Genomic DNA, 15,620 nt, shown 5'->3' on the forward strand with positions numbered 1-15,620 from the left:
ACCATATGAACAAATGAATTCAAAATGAATTAATGCCCTAAGTGGAAGACCAGAGGCACAAAACTCGTAAAAGAAAACATAGGCAGAAAACTCTTTGACATAAGTCACAGCAATATTTTATTTTATTTTTTGGATCTATCTCTGCAGGCAAAGGAAACAAGAGCAAAAATAAGCAAATGGAATCTAATTAAACTTGAAATCTTTTGCACAACAATGGAACTCATCTACAAAATGAAAACACAACCTACTGAATGGGAGAAAATATTTGCAAATGATATGTCCAATAAGGACTTAATATCCAAAATATATAAAGAGCTCATATAGCTCAATATCAGAAAACAAATAACCCAATTTAAAAAATGGGCAGAAGCCCTGAACAGACTTTTTTCCAAAGACATACATACGGCTAACAGACACGTGAAATGATGCTCAACATTATTAATTATTAGGGAAATGCAAAATAAAACCACATAGAGATATCACCTCACAGCTGTTAGAAATGGCTATCATCAAAAAGTCTACAAATAACAAATGTTGGTGAGGATGTGGAGAAAAGGGAACCCTCCTATGCTGTTGGTGGGAATGTAAATCGGTGCAGCCACTATGGAGAACAGTATGGAGTTTCCTTAAAAAATTAAAAATAGAACTACCATATGATCCAGTAATTCCACTTCTGGGTTTAGATTTGAATTTAAAAAACTTACTAAATTAAAAAGATACATGCACCCCAATGTTCATACCATCATTATTTACAACAACCAAGATGTGGAAGCAACCTAAGTGGCTATTCAGATATGAATGGTTAAAGATGTGGTATATATATTTCTTAGGGATAAAAATAGAATACAATCTTTCAATTTGCAACAACATAGAAAGAGCTGGAGGGTATTATGCTTAGTAAAATAAGTCATACAGAGAGAGACAAGTACTGTAAATTATCCTGTATATGTGGAATCTAAAACGAGTATAACAAAACAGAAACAGACTCTTGGATATACGGAATTGGTCACCAGTAGAGAAAGGGATGGGGAAAGGAGCAAAATGGGGTAGGGGATTAAGAGGTATGAAGTATGATGTATAAAGTAAGATACAAGGATACATTGTACAGCACACAGAATGTAGCCAATATTTTATAATAACTTTAAATGGGTTATATTCTGTAAAATATTGAATCATTGTGTTGTATACCTGAAACTAATATAATATTGTAAATCAACCATACTTTAATAAAGATAATAATAATAATTTTTTTTAAAGAGATAAGTCCTAAGTGTTCTCATCACAAGCAATATTTCTTTTTTCTTTTATTTTGTATCTATATGAGACAATGGATGTTCACTAAACTTATTGGGGTAATCATTTCATGCTGTATGTAAGTCAAATAATGATGCTTACACCTTAAACTTATACTGTGTTGTATGTCTATTGTATCTCAATAAAACGGAAGAGTAAAAATAAACATAGTACAAGCTCTAGGTGAGAAAAATGTAGACTTGGAACAAAAGTGAAAATCGATAGAAAGTTGAAGTCAAGTGTGCTACATTTTTATAATACAATAAATCTCCAACAAAACAAGTTAAGATCAAGTAACAGAAAAATACGTACACTATGTTTGTATTTATGTAAAAAATGCAAAGCTTAGTAACATATTTTCTAGAAACAGAGTAAAATAAAGATTTCAAGGGGAAAACTACTACAAAATTCAGTATAAAGTTTCCCCTGATGGTGAAGAAGAGGAATATAATGGTTGTAGGGGTGCCTGCAGGGTCTGTAATCACTGTTAAAACTTTTTATTTCTGAAGTTGTGTGATGACTGGTAATGGGCAGTGGTTAAGCTTGAAAGCAAGATGCTTCTAGGGTCAAAGTAAATGATGTTAAAATAAGAAAGTTGTATGGGTTGTATAGTTAACAACTAAAAAAATCAAGGACTGGTGAAAAGAATATTCAGGTGAGCAACAGAAAATCCTTGCAGTTGATCACTTTCTGTGGAGTAAGAATATTAATGTGCAGGCAAACCCATGGAATCTCCTAACAACTGGTCTCTTTCTTCAGTTCATAGTACTAGATCAGAAGCAATGCCGTTTACCAATATCAAAACTTAAAGGATGCATAAAGAAGGTCTCTGTCAACAACCAATTTCATTCCCAGAAATGGACCTTCCAAAAACTATAAAGATCAAAGAGGATGATCGTGGACCACTATAATCAACTGTTAATCCCAATTGCAGCCTCTGTTTCAGATGTGCTGTCTTTACCAGATGAGATCAGGACCTATAGGAGGGGAAAAAGCATGCAGAATTTTGTGTCTGCCTTGAATGCCCTCCAGATAGCAATTACCCAATAGGAGGTGCTTAATGAATCTTCAGGTGCGCAAAATGACTTTTCCAGTGCGAGTCAGTCTTCAATCACTTCAGGGTCTGCACAATGGGTCCATGAATAAAGTGGTCATGATGGCAACTATGGAGATGGAGACTATGCATGGGCTCAACAGCATGGGCTCTCCCTTTTCAGAGATAATACAGCTACTATTGGTGCTCAGTATCTAATTCACCTGCAGCAGAGACCAATGCTGAGCTCTAAAAAGCATACAATCCCTTGAGGAAATCAACCAGGCACTTTGTGGAAAGTGATTTTTTATATGTAAGACCACTTCCAACTTGAGATGTTAATGATTTGTCTCGACTGGGATCAGTATGTGTTATAGTTATGCATTTCTCTTTCCTTGGGAACATTTGCTCTACCACTACTACTTTTAGAAAGATCAGAGAATGTTTGATTAACTAAAATGTTATCCTGTGGAACAACATCTCAGACCAAGAGGCTGACATTGTCATGAAGGAGGAAGAAGAATGTACAAAGCAATAAAGGATTCACCTGCCCTATTATATACTACTCAGAAGCTACATTCATGATAAACAATTAGAATAGCCTTTTAAAGGATCAGTTAAAATTCCAATTTGAGGATGATATCTAGGAACATTATGACAGTTGTGCCCAAATTCAATGTCTACATTAAACTAATAGTCTTAGTTAGTGTTTATTTGATTTTCTGCCTTTGTTCAGAAACCAAATAGTGAAAATAAAATTGGTCACTCTCACCAAAACCGTACTGACTTATTTGGAAATGTATGTTTCCCTTGCAAATCAGTCTTTGTAGTTTTAGGAGTCTAGATAACTAGAGGTGGAATATTTACTCCAGAGGATACAAGGAGTGTTCTACAGAACGTAGATCTAGATTTAGGACTGATAACTGATCATTTGGGTCTCCTAATGCTGAAGTCAGCAGGAAAATGGAGGAGTTATAGAGCTGGTAGGAGTCGTCAATCCTGGATATCTTGAAGAGTCAGTACTGCTCTTACATAGTGGAAGCAGTGTAAAGTAAGTCTGTGGCTCCAAGGCTTCACTGGAATACTTCTTAGTACATGCCTGGGGCAACACCACAGCACGACAAGGGCATCATATCCAGCAGTCTCAGACACTCCATAGTCAGAGGTATGATTGATCCCAACAAATAAGCAACATAGATAAGCAGGCATGCAGGAAAATGATAAGGATGACCTAGAATGTATATGAGAAAAAGAAGTGATGATTATCAAATCTGGGCTGAGCACTAACTGTGAGCAGAAATGTCATTTTCCCTGCTAACCTTGCCATAATTATTTTTATTAGAAATCATGGTCAGGCATCAACTTATAGAATCAGTGAAAGGATGTTATTAATTTAACGTGGGATGCAAGTGGAGCTGAGTGACTCAAGAGGTGACATCTTTTGCAGATGCCATTGATGTCTCACCATTTTCCTTCGACCCATCTTATTGTCTCTCTGCCTAGGGACTTTCTCTGGCTTCAGGAGCTTTTATGGTCCACCCAGTGGTAAAAGTGCAAAGATTTAACATTCCAGGAGCAACCTTCAGCCAGTTAGGTTCTAGAGCTGGTGAATCTCAGTCCCAACTTCTTTAACCCTCAGTGGAACAATTCTGAGTACACTCTGCATGGCCTTCAACAGAGTACCCAGTGAGATGGAGCCCCAGTTGGCTACAGGAATAATCAATTTCTTAACAGTTTCTGATGGATAGTTGTCTTTTTCTCACTTCCCTGTTCTGTTACTATGCTTGCTATGATCACCTCCCAAATAGAAACCACACACTCAGATGCTTCTATCAGGGGCTGCTTTTACAAAAACCCAATTATAATATTCCTCTTCAATTAAAAATAAAATTATAGTCCATACACAACATAAATTACACTTCATACTTTAATATATATTTTAGTCAATTATCCCATGTGTGCATTTGTAAAGAATATATCAGAGAATTCCTGTGCAGTTACAAAAGTATCCACACGTGTGTGTGTGTTTGTGTGTGGACACACACACAGAGAACAATACTTGGATTTTTTTAACAGTACACTATTTTAGTTATACATTCCATAATCATACAAACATCATGGAAACACCATTATAATATGACTGAATTAGTGATGACTGCAAACTCAGTAAATATAAATAGTATTTGTGATTACACATGAAATGGGATACAAAAATATATTGAAATCAGATTTTCAGTGTCTTATGTCATTTTATACTTACTGTACTATAAGTGGCTATATGTTTTCCTAGCCCAGATTTACCTACAACTGCAAATTAACGCAAATCTCTTAACATGCCTTAAGGGATGCATTCACTTACATCAGTTAAAATTTTAACTAAGCACAAGCCACTTATGTAAGGTTTCTAGCAATGTTTGTAACAAAGTCATTGTATTATTACATAGTATATGATTAATCAGGTACCCCTTTGCATATAATGTAAAAGTTGCTATAGAATATTAAAAATTACATTATTTTTCTTATTCAACTTGCTATTTGAAATAGAAAAGAGCACATGCCCATGTATTGTAGGATTCCATCTTCACACATATAATGAGTTCACCGGGAAAAACAAAATGATTTAGAAGTGAATTTAAAGAAGGGTCAGAGAGAAGTTAGACCTTTATTTATCATTATAAAATCATCTAAGAAAGTGAAATTTCATGTAATTATAGAAGCATGTATCTTTGGTATATAGCAACAGTTTCCAAATGTGTATATATATTAAAACAAACAAACAAACAAACAAAAACCAGAAGCTTAGGACATGAAATTCTCCAGACTGCCCTAGGGATAATGATTCAAAATATGCAGATGTCTAGAAGACTCTAAGTATGACTTCCCCTGTAATATTTCTTCTTCACACAAGCTCCTGAAAGAAGGTAAATGATGGTCTCCTTTTTCATATATGAGGAAATTTAGACTCGTGAAGGATGAGGTAGATCATTTCTTAAAGTTATGTTTATGAATATCTGATCTTAGAAGTTGGGAAAAACATTTAGGAAATAAATATAATTTTAGTCACACATAGGTAATTTTGTATATAATTTTAAAGACTTTTTGATAGTAATATTTGCCATGAAACAAATGATGCAAATCCAAGCAGATACATCCAGCCTGGGAGGAATCATTAAGAAGCACCTGTTTTAAGAACTATTCATCCCAAAGGAATTTTAGTCTATACTCCTATTCCACAGGAATCTTCTAACCTGGGATTAGGGTAGTGGAATAAGAAAAAAGGGTCTGGAGAATCTGGTCATTTCTATTTTTTTTTTTTTTCTTTTGAGTCTATTATCCTGATTAATAAGCTTCTTTCCCTTCGTAAGTGCCTGATGTTTAAAACTGCTTACTTTGGTTAAACTACTTTGAAGAATTGAGGGAGAATTGAAATAAGTTGTAAATTATTAGAATTATTCCACAGATATCAACCTTCAACAGAGGATATTTAATAATCCTAAAGTCAGAAGATAGTAAGTGGCAGAGCTAAAGTTCAAAGTTTTGTCTGAATGCAAATTTCTCGATTTTTTTCCCCACTACATAGAGTACAGCTGGAGTTTAATTTAGCTTTCTAAACTCGTGTTTATTCATAAAAAATAATAATTTTAAAGAAAATGTAATCATTGAACAATGTTAATCTTATCCCTCAGGGAAAGTAAGTAAACTATTTTAAAGCCTCGTATTTTTCATCAGCATTCCAAAACCATGCCATATTCTTTAAAAAATTAAGCATAAGGGACAATTCAGGCAATACCCAATATTAGTGATACCGACCAGGGTTCTTGGCCTTCACCAATCAATAGGAATTGACTAGAGGCCAGACAAGAAATTCAGGCAAGGCTTTATCGGGGTCCCGGCTTCAGCAGGGGGGAGTGGGAGGGAGCAAACAACAGATTCCCTGGCTTGCTCGTCTGCGGAGGGCGGCAAGCTTGTTCCTTATATGGGATGAGTGTAGGGGTGTGTCCAGGGGTCGGGCTGGAGGGGTGGCTTAGGAGTTTTGCCCATCCCTAAGCTAGTGTTGTGTGCAGGGGGCATATGCTCAGTTCCCTGCTTTTGCTCCCAAAACCCTGTTTTTGCTCCCGGCTCTTCAGAAATGGCAGGGTTTTTTTGTTTTGTTTTGTTCTCTTTTTTGTTTCTTATGCCTCCAGAATTTGTCCCAACTGTGCATGCACACAGGTTTTTTTTAGTCCCATATAGTTTCTTTGTATTTTGTAGCTCGAGGAGAGCTGTGTCCAGGTACAAGCTTTGCAGAACTGCAGCAAAGGGTCCCAGGTCCCAGGCCAGTCTCATTCCCCCTGAGAGACTCTACACCGTTATTCTTAAGGGGTAAGGAGCCGAAGTTCTCTTCTTCTGAAAATTCTTCCTGCTGGACAGGTGCCGCAGATCCTAGCCTGCCCTAGAGGTGTAGATATCACTTGCTGACTGTTCCAAGGGCCTGTAGGGATCTGGGCCACTTTCCGCTGGAATGGGCTGAATTTCTTAATCCATTATGAACCTTACTTCAAATTGTTGGAGGCTAGAAGACACAAACTCAATCAAAAGGTTAAACAAACGAGGGTTAAAAAGGAGAACAACAATAGCCATTAAAGGACCTAGAAAGGGAAGGGACCAGGTTAACTTTGGGCTTCCTTAACTGTTGACCAGACAAGGGAGGTGACGTTGCCCCTGCCAAAAAGCCATTCTCCTTGGGCATATATTTTTGTTAATCTCAGCGTTAAAGTTTAACATGTTTCTCTATTTTTAGAATGGAAGGTCTGAACCTGTTTGTCCCAGTTCTACTTCTTGGACCAAAAAGTCTGAGTCATAGGTTTACAATAGTAGGGAAGACAATGGAGCACTAGACAAAATATGGCATACATCAGTATGACTGAAAAGAAAAGTGTTACAAGAAAATGAAAATCTCCTTCCAGAAAGTTTTTTATACCACATGAAATCTGAGAGGACAAACTAGAGAACCAGTTTTCAGTTTCCGTGCCCATATTGAATAGCAAGGATTGGTGGTTAATTGTTTGCTGAAGCCGGGTGGTTTGTAGTCGAATTTTCTCAGTATTGGTTTCTACCTGGTATGGGCATTACAGCTGCTTTCTTTGCTTCCAAATCTGCCCTGTTGTTCCCTTGGATAATTTGAGAATTTTCCTTTTGGTGCCCGTGACAGTGAATGATTGCTACTAGTTTTGACTTTTGAGCCACTTCTATGAGATGTAAAACCTCAGCCCCATATTTTACAGGGGAATTTTTTGTATTCAAAGTCCTCTTTCTTTCCAGACAGCTGCATGGGCATATAAAACAAGGAAGGTATATTTCAAGTCTGTATACATATTTATAATTTGTCCTTCCCCCAAGATTAAGGTCCAAGTTAGGACTATTAGCTCAATCTTCAGGGCTGAATTGTTAGGTGGCAAAGGTTTTGCTTCTATAACACTATAAGTGCTCACAATAACATACCCTGCTCTCATGACTCCATCTTTAAGAAAACTACTGCCATCAGTAAACCATTCTTCCTCAGGGTTTTCTATGGCCTGGTCTGTTAGATCAGGCCTACAGGCATAAACCTGGTCAAGGGTTTCAAGGCAGGAATATGTTTGTTCTGGGCTTTCCACAGGCATTAGTATAGCTGGGTTGAAGGTGTGGAAAGTTTCGAGGGTTACCTCTGGAGAGTCAAGGAGTAAAGTTTATTAGTTAGTTAGGTGGCCTCCAGTTAGCCAACAGTGGCCTTCAATCTCCAGAATCCCTTGTACTTGATGAGGGGTCTCGACTTCTAGTGACTGTCCAAAGGTAAGCTTCTTAGCTTCTTCCACTAATAAAGTAGTGGCAGCTACTGCCCAGAGGCAGCCAGGCCAATCTCGAGCCAAGGAATCTAGTTGTTTGGAAAAATAGCCTAAAGGCTGAGGAACTTCTCCTAGCTTTTGCACAAGGACCCCCAGAGCTGTCCCCTATTTTTCAGCCACGTACAAGATAATTTTTTTTTTTTTTTTAATTGCGGAGACTGAAAGCAGGAGCTCTGGTGAGCGCCTGTTTAATATTATTAAAAACCCTTTCTTGTTCCCCATTCCAAAGTAATGGCTCTGTATCTAGACATTTAGTGGCTTCATATAAAGGCTTTACCATTAGTCTGAATCCTGGAATCCAAATTCTGCAAAATCTTGCCATGCATAAGAAAGTACAAAGATTTTTTTTTTTTTTTGTCTTTGGGGTGTTTAGACCTAATATAGCTTGTTTTCTATCTGGAGATAACTGTCCGCTTCCAGGGTTTATAATTTATCTCAGATATTTAACTTGTTGCTTTGAGATTTGTGGGTTTTTTTTTCTTTCTGGGAGATCCTGTAGCCTCAGGCACCAAGGAAATTAAAGCCTTCAATGGTATTCTGATCTGAGGCTTCCATGGTGGGACTACATATTAATATGTCATCTACATACTGTAGAATGGCTCCTTCTTTTAAGTGTATTTCCCTTAGTTATTTTCCTAGGGCCTGGGCGAACAACTGTGGACTGTCCCAAAACACCTGAGGCAATACTCTCCAGGTATATTCTTGCATCTGGCCCGAGTAGAGGTTAGTCCACTCGAAGGCAAACAGATGCTGAAATGAGGGATGAACTGGGAAGCAAAAGAAGTCATCCTTGAGGTCAAACACAGTAAACCATTTGGCATCTCCAGGAATCTGGACTAATATAAGGATTGGCCATAAGGGGATGTACAGGGACCACTGCCTCATTTATTACGCTAAGGTCTTGTACCATTCAATATTCCCCGTTTAGCTTAACAACTGGCAGAATAGGGGTATTGCATGGAGACTGTCAGGTCATTAAGAGGCCATGTTTTAAGAATTTATCTATGAGAGGTTGCCAGCCTTTTTTTGCTTCCAACCTTATGGGGTATTTTCTCTTCTTAGGATAAGCGACTTCTGGCTTAAGGCTAATTTTTACATGTTGGGCATGTAAAAGCCTTCCCAGGGATTCCTTTGTCCCAAACTGCAGGGTTTACTGCATGTAGAATATGGCTAGGAATAGGCCCTTGTTCTTCCAGCTGCTTTGTCTTAGCCAGAGTCAAGAAAAGGGGCTGCTTGGGGCCTCCTAACAGTGATATGGCTCCAAGGGAGCCCAGAAGGTCTCTTCCCAGAAATGGGGTGGGACACTTAGGCACAACTAAAAAGGCATGTGAGATCAAACGCTGTTCAAATTGACAAGTGAGAGGCCCAGTGAAGTAACAGGTGTGAGGCTTCCCATCAACAGCAGTCACAGTACAGCTTTTGAAGGAAAGAGACCCAGTGTGAGAAATCAGAACAGAGTAACTGGCTCCCATATCAAAAAAATGATTTTCTTACCTGCTACATCAAGGACCACCTGGGGCTCCTTGATGGAGATAGCCATCTCATTGGGGGGAGCTGCCGGAATCCCTGGGCAACCTCAGTTGTCCAGCATGGCCATCTTGGGAGCAGGAGTCCCCCTTCCCCTTTGGGACTGAGGCCAGTCCCTCTTCCAATGACCTGTTCGTTTGCAGACTGAGCATGGACCAGGGGATTCTTCTGACACTTTGGGGCCCAGTGACCAGCTGACTTACATTTGAAGCATTTCCCCTTGCTGGTTTTACCTCCAGGTGGATGGTTAAACTTCCTTGGCCCCCTTGCATTGTCCTGAGGTTGCAAGACATGGCTGACAGCTATGGCCATCAGTTTAGCTTAAGCCCTGGCCTGGCTGTTTTCACATTGGGTTTTCTCTTCCTCCTCAGTTTGATCTCGATTATTAAGTACCCCAAAGGCCACCTCTGCGAGTTGGGGATTCAGGGTTTGTGGGCTGAATTGTACCTTTTGGATTTTCCACCTAATATCAGGGGTGGATTGGCTGATAAAATGTTGCCCCAGCAGGGACTGATCTTTGGAAGTGGATGGATCAATGTTAGTAAATTTTCTAAAAGCCTCCACAAGCCATCCCTGAAAGAGAGCTGGGTTTTCTTTTTCTTCTTGGGTCACTCTTTTAACCTTTTCATAGTTAACTGGCTTTTTGATACACTTTCTCATCCTTTATAATACACATTGGATTATGTGCTTCCTGGTTTCTGTTCCCTCCCAGGAATTATAATTCCAACTGGCCTCCTGAGTTGGATGTGCATCTCTACCCACAGCATAATGTTGCAGTTGGTCTGGTCGCCATGCCCCTGGGCTGCTGCCCAAATTCTGTTTTTCCCTAGGGGTACAACAAGTAGATAGGACTATTTGGACATCCTTCCAAGTTAAATCACAGGCCAGAGTTAGGGCCTGAAACTCTTCAACAAACTTACTAGAGTCTTCAGAAAACCAGCTCAGTCTCTGTTTACATTGTGCTAAATCAGTTAAATAGAAGAGCCCATGTATTCTGATTGTCCCTTCAACATTTGCCACTTCCCTAAGAGGGCACAATTTTCCTGATCTTGGGTGATAGGCAGTTCCACTATGAGTTACCCTGGAGGGGCTAATCTCTCCTTTCTGGGGTATAAAGGAACATAGGGAGGCAGAATATGGGATTAGTCAGAGGGATCTGAAGAAGTAGGTGTCTCCTGAGAATGAGGTGGCTCTGGAGAAGCAGGGAAAACTTGGTTTTTCCCCTGAGAATTGGGGAAGGTTAAAAGGGGATCATCTAAAATGTCAGGAGTTTCTGATTGCCCTGGGTTTTGATTACAGGAACCCCATAGAGCAGGGTTTTGGTAAAGGACCTTGAAGGCTTGGACATATGGAACCTCAGTCCATTTTTCCATCTTGCGACAGTAAAGATCCAATTACAAGATGGTATCGTAATTTAGAGACCCATTTTTCAGGCCATTTTTCTCCATCTTCCTAACTTATATAAAGGCCAGGCAATGTTACAGTAAAGTTTAAGTTTTTCCCTTTTCCGCCCATTTATTTTAAAAATTTCCAGTTTTTAAGGATACATTCTAGAGGTGTTTCTTCTGGATTAGAAGAGGATCCTCCCATTCTGAGTAACCTGCAACTGAGAAAGAGTACTCCTAGAAATGAAGACCAGCATCCTAGAGACATTTTACCAGGAGGCTGTTGTCAGAAGGGGGTTGGAGTGTCCTCTGAACTTCCTTCTCACCTAATTGGATTTTGAGCTTCTTCTACTCTCCCATCGCTCAACCAGACATCTCTGGTCATCTCCCTCCCTTGTGCAAGAGGTCGCCATTAGTGAACGTTTGAACCAGTGCCAGTGTGTTGCCAAGACTTTCCGTGAGGTGGATCTGTTATCTATAATGCTTATGTCCTATAAAAATTTTCCTGATGTTGGGTTGTATTTCTCGAGATTGAGCATCTATAAAGCCTAGGATGTGGGCTGCTTGGAAGTGGCCAGCCCAATAGGGAGTCTGTAGAAAAGTTATGGTCTGCCAAGGCCTGGAGTGAAGAGGGTCCTGGAGGTGCAAAAAGGGACTCTTGGAGGAATTGGAGTTGAGCATTATGGAAAATGCCATGGGTGTCGGAACCTGAGGCCCTAGAGAGGGGAGTATTCCCACAGGGGATTTTTGGAACATAGAGTAAGGTGAAAGACTAGACAGCAGAAGAACCCCAAATCCTTTCCTTTATCTGTTTGGCTGCTGTGATAAATTTGGGGAAAGCCTGATGATTCCATCTGACACAGGCAACAACGAGTTTGGATAGTGTTTCCCATATCATTTAACATACGAACCCAATTAGTTTAGGATCTCTCTTTGGAATTTTTCAAGGGCCCTTTGAAGCACCCCAAAGTTAGCTGGAGGTCAAAAGAACTTTAATTAGAATTTGATATTTGGGAAGTCTGTCAAAAATTTCAAGACGTTTTAAAACACCCAGTCAGATAGAATCATAGGTCACTGTGAAACAATTATTTCTTGAACTAAGGTGAAAAAGAGATTTCAAAAATAAATACAGATCACTTAGAAGCACAGAAACTCACACAATCTCTTATCAAAAGCAGCATTCCAGGCAAATTTTGCTTTCTTATGAGACAAAGGGACATAACACAGAACAAAGAACAAAGATTGTGGCTGATCTAATCAAACTACATACCACTGTTATGACTGCCAAATTAACATTTGGTTGTTGTTGTTGTTTTAGTTTAATTTATTTTATTGAGGTATAGTTGATGTACAATATTATATAAGTTTTAGATGTACAACATAGTGATTCACAATTTTTAAAGGTTATACTCCATTTATAGTTATTGTAAAATATTAGCTATATTCTCTGGGTTGTACAATATATCCTTGTAGCTTATTTATTTTATACATAGTAGTTTGTACCTCTTAATTCCCTACTCATCTTTTGCCCCTCTCCTCCACACCTCTCCCCATGGTAACCTCTAGTATTTTCTCTATATCTGTTTCTTTTTTGTAATATTCACTAGTTTTTGTTAAGTGGAACACAGGGTGCTGAATGGTAAGCAATTATTCAACTGAAGACCACAGGAGAAATTGAAATAGGGAAGTTTATTGCTCACAGGTCCTGAATAAAGTACAGGGCCCCAAGAGGCCTCAAAGAGCCACATACCTCAAGGGTCTACACAGGGAGGTCAAGGCAGAGTGTAGACAGAGAGAGAGGTAGGACCTGGGCACATGTTTTTACTAAACAGCTTCTGCTGGTGGTGATTGACTTGGCTCTCTCTTTATCATATAGGCACAGATCATAGATGCATTGGTGTGACACCATCCTGAATTGAACAAGACCAAGTGCTTGGCCTTCCTGGTGGGCCTTGCAGCTGGACAGTGGTGACTCTTCCTTCTTTGGTCAAGATGATAAATACCCCCTAATACTGACTTAAATAGGGCACTGAAGGTCTACACCTGTCATTAAAGATATGCTTGGGACAAGAGTGATTAAACCCACAATGTCCCCTTTCAAAAGCCCCATTTGCCCAGAACTTAAGCCAGCCACCAACTAGAGGCATTTCCTCACTGACTGTAGAAACCTCAATGCACAGGTCCTGCTATTAAGATTCCAATATCTAAAATTATAGAATAGATTGAGGACACAAAACTGGCCCAAGGAGCCTTCACAGTCACTGACCTAGCTAGTATGTTCTATGTTGTTCCCATCGTGGAGAAATCTCAGGTCCGATTTGCTTTCACTTTTGAAGGGGTTCGGTATACATTTAAATGGCTCCCAATGGGATACTTAAACAGCACTGCAATCACACATAATATCTGTTGCCTTGATATAAATACTTTGCAATCAGAAAATTGCCATTTTTGGCACTGTATTGCTGGCATTATGCAGAGGGATCTCTGAGGAAGCAGTACAGGCACATTTGCACACCTTCAAACACCGTGTTCACCAATGTGGTTAGCCAATCCCCCTTGGCAAGATCCAAGGCCCAGCTTCATCTGCCACCTTTCTGAGCATCACCTGACCCTCCAAGGACCAAGAGATCCCCCCAGCCACCGACATCAACTTTTCACTATCAAACCACCCACTACACTACACTACACTCAGTGGGCACCACACATACTAGGCCTTTTCATATTATGAAGGCAACACGCCCTTCATGTCTCACTAATTCCTTGCCCATGAAACCACATGCATGTCTGCAACCTCCCATTGGGGCAAGACCCAACAGTGCTCTTTAGAAGCTGTAAATAGGCAGTCCAACAAGACTTACCTTTAGTCTCACCTGGCTCCACATTGAAAATTGAGTCCTGGCCACACCTGGCTGTGCCTCCCTGGACGCTCTGGACCAAACATGAATCTACCTGGCTTCCTATGTGGTTTTGGACTAAGTGTCTACACCCTGTGGCAGCGCAATATATTCCCTTGAGCACCAACTTTTGGCATCTTATGAGAGTCTTCTGCAAACCAAGGCCCTAACCAGACCCCACACAATACTACCCCATACCTAAGTTCCTACAATGCTCTATGTTAGAGATGCCTCACCACAGAAGGTCAGCACAGCCACTGGTGCGTCTTTGGCAAAATGGAAGAAGGCTAAATCTAACATCGAAGACCTCTCCCAATTACAGAGACTGTGGCTTCCCCCATGTTCCCCCTTGTAGAATTGGTATCAGCACCCCTGCTTTCTTCTCCTCTGGATATTTGAGGAGTGCCTTGGGGCCAACTGTCTGAGCTGGTCAGGGAGTAAATGTTCCTTTCTCTGACAGCTCCTTGGAGGGTCACAGCATTCCACCTGAGCTCAGGTGGAATGTTTAGTTGAAGAGGACACTCTTGACTCTGCCTGATTGGTGGAACTTGTAGCTGTTTACTAGTCCTCAAGAAGGCCATTAAAGGGGCCTTTCCTGAATTCACATTTTCACAAACTCCTGGGCTATTGCTAAGGGCCTTGCAGTTTATCTAACCAATGGCTGAAGGACAATTTTCTCATACAAGGCAAGCTCATTTGAGTTGCCTATATAAGGAAGGAACTGGCAGAGTCCCCGATTCCTATTTTGTTACCCAAACTTCTGCTCTTACTAACCTCATTTTCAACAACATTGCAAACTCCCTCACTAAGCCCTCTACACTCTGCCTGGGACAAGCTCCTAAAGGTCCTGACCCTTCCTATCAGGTCGTTAAATTAGCCCACACAACCTCTGGGTCACAGGTCACAGGCGAATACATGCCTTAACAATTTGGGCTCCTGTGAAAGCATCCCACTCTCCTCTGTAACAGCCAAATTTGTGATAGAGGATTGCACTTTCTGCTCCCAAACCAAACAATGGAGGGTACCCAGATGGGGACACATTCCCTGGGTAGACTGACCATACTCCCACCAGAAGATTGACTTCATTGACTCACTCTCCCCCTGCTGGATTCCAGGTACACTGCTGACCAGCGTAATAATCAATACCTACACAGAACTCTTTTTTGGAAACTCGCACTTGGAATCCTCTTCAAAATAGTAAATCTCTGTTCTTATTAAGTTTATTCTCTTTCTTTTGATCTCCAGATATTATTGATTTTGACCAAGGTACGCACTTCATCTCAGGAGACTCAACAGTGGACTCTCTTTGGAACTTCAGTTTCAGCTACAGCCCCCAGATGGCTGGCCTCATTGAGCGTCATAATGGCCTTCTTAAAGACACACTTCTTGAATTACTTTCCACCAAGGGGACCTCAAACTGGACCAAACTTTTGCCCCAGGCTCTCACCTTGCTTAATTCTTGTCCCCCAGGGCCTTCATACCCCACATACCAACTATTACACACCCCCTAAAATTCTACTTTTTTTCATCTCTGGCAAACCTTAAGCTTTTACTATCCAAGACAATGTTGTTTTTATTTTATTCTGATTTGACTTACCCTTCTTACGATTTTTGGATCATTTTA

This window comes from Balaenoptera physalus, assembly GCF_965194825.1.
Source record: "Balaenoptera physalus genome assembly, chromosome: 9".
In the NCBI taxonomy this organism is placed as follows: domain Eukaryota; kingdom Metazoa; phylum Chordata; class Mammalia; order Artiodactyla; family Balaenopteridae; genus Balaenoptera; species Balaenoptera physalus.